We start from the raw sequence: 7,553 nt of genomic DNA, 5'->3' as shown, positions 1-7,553 counted from the left end.
GCAGTTCAAAGTGCTTTACATAAAACATTAAAGAGCAGTTAAAAACGATTAAGAAATTAAACGTAGATAAAATACGGGAATAAAAGTTACACTGCAGAATAAGAGATTAAACATTAAAGAGCAGTTAAAACAACTAAAAATACAAAAGCAGATAAGATTGTCATGTCATTTTAACAATGCAACTTCAGTATAGGAAATTAACGATTATTTAAAGAAAGGCAACATCCAAAAGGTAGGTCTTCAGCCTTGATTTAAAAGATCTTAGAGTAGTGGCTGACCTGTCAGTTTCCCTGTACTCAATGAACCATTTTGTGGAAACCCAAACTTTGTCGACCAATACGGTAGCATTCTATACAGGCAGAGCCATATTTATTTACCATCTCATCCACCACTGACGTGCCCCGCAGGATCATGTGACTTTGTACTCTGAGAGTGGAAGTACTTCTCTTTACACTACAATATAGTCGTCAATATAAGGCGAACTTCGCAAAACCCTGAACAGCTCCAACTGTATCTTGTAGATTTCACCTTCAAATCTATTGTATGTCCGAACATATTTCTGAGAATTTCTCCAACGTGAGGGTGACTGTTTCCTGCTGTTCAGGAAATACCCCCGGACTGGCTACAACCCGATTCTCACAAGATGTCAAACAAAAACAACCCAATATTTGTTTCAGCCAACAATAATGATAATAATTTTCCCTTTTTGCTTTATTGTTTAGGAGTGTTCATCAGAACCGTCAAATCACTGTCTTATCAATTCATTTAGTTTTGATCTTACCTCTGCTGATTGTCACACAGTTTTTAGAGTAGCCTGAAAAAGAGTTAAAATATGGCTTTGACAGCCTGAAAAAGAGTTACAATATAGCTTTAATTGGACATTTAAGCCTTTCGTTTTAAAATCCGGCATCGAAATGGTCCGATATTACCCGAGTGACACACTGGATATGTGTTGCCCCACCCTGATATGGAATGAATCTGGCTTAACAGGAGGATTGCTTTTTAGAGTAGCCTGAAAATAAGAGTAAAAAATGGCTTTAATTAACAACCTGAAGATTTTAAATATAGCTTTAATTGGACGTTTAAGCCTTTAATTTTGAAATCCTACATGAGAATGGTCCGATATAAATTTTGGTCCGACTTAAATATTATTAACAGTGCAACTTCAGTCTAAGAAGTGAACAATTATTTATCAAAAAGAAAGGTCTTCAGCCTTGATTTATAAGATCTGAGAGTAGCAGCGGACCTGCAGTTTTCTGGGAGTCTGTTCCAGAGATGTGGAGCGTAAAAACTGAACGCTGCTTCCCCCCGCTTAGTTCTGACTCTGGGGACAGAAGGCAGACCTGTCCCAGACGACCTGAGAGGTCTGGGTGGTTCAGTGTAGCAGCAGATAGAAATACATTTGGGCCCTAAACCGTTTCGTGATTCATAAACTAGCAAAAAAAAATTTAAATCAATCCTTTAAAGCACAGTAAGCCAGTGTAAAGACTTCAAAACTGGAGTGATGTGATCCACTTTTTTAATGTTAGCTAGACAATATCAGTTCATTGCCCATACAGCACAACTCTATCACTCTATCTCCGCCTACAGTCCTAAAGTTCTTGTTGGGTGAGTTGAGTGGGTGGAAGGTAGAACACAGCTTTATTTGAAATTTAAAGGTTTCCTTTGTCACTGGAAAATGTTCCTTCTAGTATTTTAAATAGCTATTGTCACTTTTTTAGAAATGCAACAGTATGGGGATAAGCTTAACTGGACTTCTGTATTTTATTTTGTCATGTGCATGTGGTTCTTGCTTACTTATCGATTGGATTTTTGAAAATGTTTGCCTAAATACTCAGCATTATCACTGTTATTGATGTTTTTTTGCAATAAACACACATTGCCTACAATTATGAGAAAGATATTGTTCACGTCTGCTGCCCAGTCAGTTACATTGCAGTCCAGCACACAAACTCAGGCTATACATGTTGAGTCTCAGTGTTGGGGTTCCTCTATGTAGATATAACACTCCATTTAGGCCTTAAAAGATGGGGTAGGAAGTTTTAATTTGGCGTCATTGGGCAAAAAAAGCTTTAAGCATATGTAAGTGTTCTGAGACAAAACTAGATTTCTGCACCTCTTCTTGGCTCTTTTTTCAGGTTTTAGAGGACTTTAGACTTTGGCCAATTACAGGTCTTCTCAGAGACTGGACGTCCCTATTAGCCGTTCTACAAATGCAGATGCACCTGCCCGTCCCTTCAGAACAGGAAAGGTGCAAAAATCTGTCAAAAAAGTTCCTACACCATGTAATGATAAAACACCTGTAGAGTCTGACTAAAAAGTAGGGGTGGGGAAAAAATCAATACAGCATAGTATTGCAATATTTTCCATGGCAATACTGTATCAATACATACCACACCAAGTATTGATGTATTTTAATATGTGTTGGTCAGTTTGTCTACTTGACAATCCCATTTTGCGGCAATAAAATTGAAGTGAGATGTACAAACAGATAAATAGGTCTTTTTAGATAAAACAGATGTTGACAAAGTTGTTTTTGTTGGGGGAGGAAGCAGCATTAGAAATTGGAATTTGAGGTTGGTTATAAATTGAAATATATCGCGTAATGTTGCCATATGTTTAAAATATTGTATCATGACATTAGCGTTGTAATGATATCGTGTCGCTGGTGATTCCCACCCTTATTAAAAAGGCAATAAAACGTGACAATATCGGAGAAAAGTTTTTGAAATGGAGAAATAGTTTTGCTAATAGTTTCTGGCGAGCCCCGAAGCCCTTAATTGGTCTCATCGGTATCCTTCGACCAAAGTTTGTGACGTACGGGAAGTGTCGAGGGCAGCGATTATGGACCGAGCTTGGCAACAGGCCACCTGCGCTGCAGAAAGCTTCACTTAGTTACTCAATATGCGACCAGGTTTGTAACACTATTTAAGGTTTGGGTGCCTCCCTTCCAAAACATTAAAGCTGAGTAGGCTGAAGAAGGCAAGAGCCTTGGTCACGCTTAGAGTGGGAGGCAGTGGCTATTTCCTGGAAGCAATCCTGGTACATACTGAACTCGACAAAAGTCTCAGTAGCAAAGATTGTTGTTGTATTTTTGCCAGCACTAGTTTGGCATTTGTTGGTCATCTGTGATGTGAAGATATCACATTTATACACAGTCAAGCCAATAAAAAGTGTGCATCCTGGTCATAGTTACGTAATATCATCCTAGCACATTAAGGAGCGTCCCTCCTGCATGCCAATCACACTGGTCAGCAGTTAAAGTTGCAGTGCCTAGTTTTTGTCTCCGCCATGAGGATTTCTAAGGAATGACAACAAAAATGTCAGCGGATCCACACGATACAAGCCTTCCGTGATTCTCCCCCCCCCCCCCCGTCTCAAATACAGAGAGAGTTGTGTGGAGCGGATGAGGTGTTTTTTTTTTTTTTTTTCTCGTCGTCGCTGCGCTTTTTTGGTTAATGCGCAGAATGGGAGAAGGAAACGGCTTTGCCGGATTTAGTATTAAGTATTAAGACGTTGTGAACGTGTAACTCACATGACCGATGCTGTTTCCGCCGTTGGCGTTGCATTGTCCCCGCTGCGTGCATTACAATACTAGCATTTCTTTGTCTTTATCTTACACAGGCTTATTGACTTATGTTCCACAGTCTCCTGGGGGGGGGGGGGGGGGTATACCAAAGGATCTAACTGGAGTTCATTAATGTTAGCCACTCAGCCTGCCTCCCCACAGCAGGTCCAGTTCTGACTGTTACGTTAGCCATGTACAGAGAGGCTAGAATAGATTTTTACATGCACATACATATTCATTTTCACTATTTGCTTCCTGTACAGTACAAAATGTTTGGAACTCAATAGTGGCTATTTCAGTGTCCTCTACTTGTCTTTGCAAGTTGTTTCCACCCCAGTAATGTGTGAATTTCATTTTGTCCTTGGCTGTATGGTAGGGGGTGGTTGCAGCTAAGATAAGGCTTCCTGGCTACCTATATATCAATAAAAATATTATTCCACCTGGAAGATTACTGCGTAGCCTTTAGCTGATATCCATAGATTGTACAAGGTGTACTCCCGCTCCTCTCTCTCCTTAATCTTTCATCCCCCTTCACTTTCACTCTTTCCACACCATTCCCCATTTTCTGTCATTCAAACCCCCCACCTCTCTCGCTCTCTCTCTCCTCCTCTCTCTCTCTCTCTCTCTCTCCCCCTCACTCTGCTGCTGCCTGCAGATAGTAATTAATCAGGGGATCGATGTGAAGCCTATCTCCAGGCTGAGGCGTCTATAATGTCGATAATGCTGCTCCATGGCCTTTCTCCCCGGAGAGCTGATAGTCTTCAGGACGAACACGCTTGACTTTGCATGGAGCAGCCTGGGCTGCGTCAGATAGGCTGTTGCTGTTAGGCTTGTGCACAGGGGTGTGTGTGTGTGTGTGTGTGTGTGTGTGTGTGTGTGTGTGTGTGTGTGTGTGTGTGTGTGTGTGTGTGTGTGTGTGTGTGTGTGTGTGTGTGTGTGTGTGTGTGTGTGTGTGTGTTTTGGATACATACACTACCTGCATGCATCCATGAAAGCCTTTACTCACATACATCTCTCACACACACACACCACACACACAGAGGAATCGGTAGAGAACTATGTACGATGACAAGGGTCAGGTGAATGATAGCAAGTTACAGTGATTTAACTGAGGAAATGCAAATTAACTATAGTAGAATGTAAATGTCCCATTTAGTGAGAGGACATTATTTAAGTTGACTAGGGATCAGGTTAAAGACAGGACTGGGATTGTGCCCATCATAGACATTAAACTGGTGCCACAACACCATCAGAAGGCTCAACAGGAAGTTGTGGGCCCCATTCTTCATACATGATAACTGGATTAGCTTGATGTAATTGTTGAAGATTTGACATGAGTCTGGTTTTTCCTGTTCTTCCAGCCTGGCTCAGAATGTATCCCAAGCTGTTGGCAAAGCTTGCTGCTATCTGATTCAAGTTTAGATCTGCAATTTGTAGGCTTTTGTTTTTTTTCCACAGCTGGATCCTTACCCACTATTTTTTGGATACAAATTACAGTTTTTTCCCCGTAGTGGCACAAACAAAATAGTGTTGGTAAAGTTATGGTGAGAACTGAGCAGTTAATAATCTATGATGCCAGAAATGCTATTAAAGAGCTCCTATTGTTTTCCTTTTCAGTGTCATATTTGTACTCTTGGGGTCTATTAGAACTGGTTTACATGCTTTGATGTTCAAAAAACATACAGCATTTCTCATACTTCCCATTGCTAGAGCGTCTCCACCTAAAACTCTCTGTCTGAGATCTTGGTCCCGCCTTCCTGAAAAGCCCAGTCTGCTCTGATTGGTCAACTGGCCCACTCTGTTGTGATTGGTCAACCAAATATTAACAAGCCACATATAGGCAGCACATAAGAAAAACTGGGCTGGCATTCTCAACTAATGACATCATTAATTGAGGAATTTCAAACAGGACTGTGGGCGAACCATTTTAAGGCAGTTAAGATAAGTGCTGTCTGTGGGAGAGAAAGTTTTTTTGCACTTTATACATCTATTACACACACAAACAACTATATATCACACTACAACATGGGACAAATCCAAAACATAATAGGGGCTCTTCAAGATAAAATCAGTATACTTAAATAACCTTAAATAACCTCTCAAACTCTCAAATGTTAATATTGGTATCAGCCTCAAAAATCCAGTATAGGTAGAAGTGGAGTATACATGTCAAACACTCAGATGTAGTCACATTGATTTCATTTGAGTCCCTCATATATAATATGCCAATCATTCCAGATTTCAGGTCGCATCACGGATATGGCAGTGAGTAGCCTGACTCCTGGCATCAGACGTCTTCAGCAGTTTAGAGATGGAACTGCCAAAGCAGACATAGACCCTCAGAATAGGTTAGCCCAAATCTGGATACTGTATGGCCGAAGTGTACGTTGAACAATCAGCTTCTCTGAGTTTCTTTTAACTGGTATTATTAGTGTACACATTTTCAGGGTACAGGACATGGGGTCCTCACATAGAAACAATTTCAGCTTGTGGTCCCGGTTCGATGACATGTGGGAAGAAGCAGTTTAGAGAGGGCACCCGTGCGTCCTGGCAGCGGCCCCGTGATGGCGCCCGATGAAAGCAGCCACAGCAAATATTAAAGACATGGAAAGTGAAGGCATCCCATTCCATTCAAAGCCTCAATTACATGGTTGAATTTGTTTTATGAAAGGAAAAAAATAAAGATAGCTTTAACAGAGACCCCATCTCAATAAACATCATCATCATGGTTTTCATGTGCAAGGTGGGGTGGGGGAGGGCAGACAGAGAGCTCACAGCATAAACATTCCCCTCCACATCTCTTTTGTCATTTGCATATTTACAGTCTGCCATGCTAATCGTGTTTATTGGGGTGTATAAGTACTGCGGATGGGCTCAATAGGGGAGGATAGCTTTGTGCCAGAGACCGCATGGTACAGGCATTGGGATAAAAAATGCCCCCAATCCCCCCATTTCTGGAAATAAATGGCTCCTCCTGCCGTAATCCAATTTCAAAAGACAAAAAGATCTGTCTTACGTAACTAGGACAGCACAGGATTTTGCTAATTATGGTGTTAATGCACAGTGAGGAATTGAAACCCTGATTTGAAACAAAGGCCATGATTTTTTGAAGATAGTTTTGTGTTGTTGGGTGTTGTGTAGTCGAGCAAGTGCAGTTCTTACAGTATCACATCATAAAAGAGTAGTCTATCATGATGCAAGGTGATGGATGTCTGGCTTACAGGAATACGGTATTTGTTCACTTGACTGCATGTATCAGAAAATAATTCTAGAAAGATTACACACCACGTTAAAGCTATCAGTATGTAGAGGTGTTCAAGGTGGAGGTCTCAGTGCCCTAAGGCTGGCTTGCAAAAGTAAACCACTTCCCTTATTTGCATTGATCAAAAACAGTCCAAGCAAACTGAATCCAGATTTGCACGATTTCACCTTGAGCACGGAGATTTCATTGTCAGCCTCGGTGTGCTTTTGCACTGAGGTGTTGAGAACATTTAAGTAAGGTGGATAACGGCTAAAGCCCCTCATTTTTCCCCTGTCAGATTTCTGTTTCCGTAGAAAAGACATAAGGTTGTCCTCTGTCGCCGACTGGCCGAATGAGAGAGGCGTGCAGTCCTGGCCCGGGCTTTAATTGCCGGTGTCAGAGCTGAAACATGGCTGAACAGGAAATGATCAAGTTAATGAAACGTTTTAATTATTCAACATAATTGTTGAACGTGACAAGCGTGTCGGTGAATCCCTGGCCTGGCTGTTCACACAAGGTGTCCCTCTAACACACACACACATTCATATACACTCTCTCTCTCTCTCGCTTTCTCTAACACATTCCCTTTGTCTCACTCCCACTGAACACTTGCTCTCCCGTGGTGTTCTCCCTCATCCTTATTACTCGCCATTCTCTTTAATGATAGAATGAGGGAGATCAGTCTGTGTTATAATTGCTTGCCCTCGTCTGCTCGGGGTCGTTACTCCAAGCCCCCCCCCCCCC

At 41.5% G+C, this 7,553-nt stretch overlaps 1 protein-coding gene and 1 long non-coding RNA gene across 12 annotated transcripts in view; one reads left to right on the top strand and one right to left on the bottom strand.

Moving 5' to 3' along the window:
• Positions 1–7,553, top strand: part of myt1lb (myelin transcription factor 1-like, b) — a 108,620-nt gene that overhangs the window by 45,477 nt on the left and 55,590 nt on the right. The window lies entirely within an intron of this gene.
• Positions 1–7,553, bottom strand: part of LOC116669975 (uncharacterized) — a 21,271-nt gene that overhangs the window by 9,928 nt on the left and 3,790 nt on the right. The window contains exon 2 of the long non-coding RNA XR_004326922.1: positions 1,877–1,883. This is a non-coding gene — a long non-coding RNA (uncharacterized LOC116669975). The remainder of the gene's footprint in view (positions 1–1,876; positions 1,884–7,553) is intronic.

This window comes from Etheostoma spectabile, chromosome 20 (assembly GCF_008692095.1).
Source record: "Etheostoma spectabile isolate EspeVRDwgs_2016 chromosome 20, UIUC_Espe_1.0, whole genome shotgun sequence".
Taxonomy (NCBI): Eukaryota; Metazoa; Chordata; class Actinopteri; order Perciformes; family Percidae; genus Etheostoma; species Etheostoma spectabile.
The sequence above is the reverse complement of the archived record's forward strand: the minus strand, read 5'-3'. Positions and strand labels throughout refer to the sequence as shown.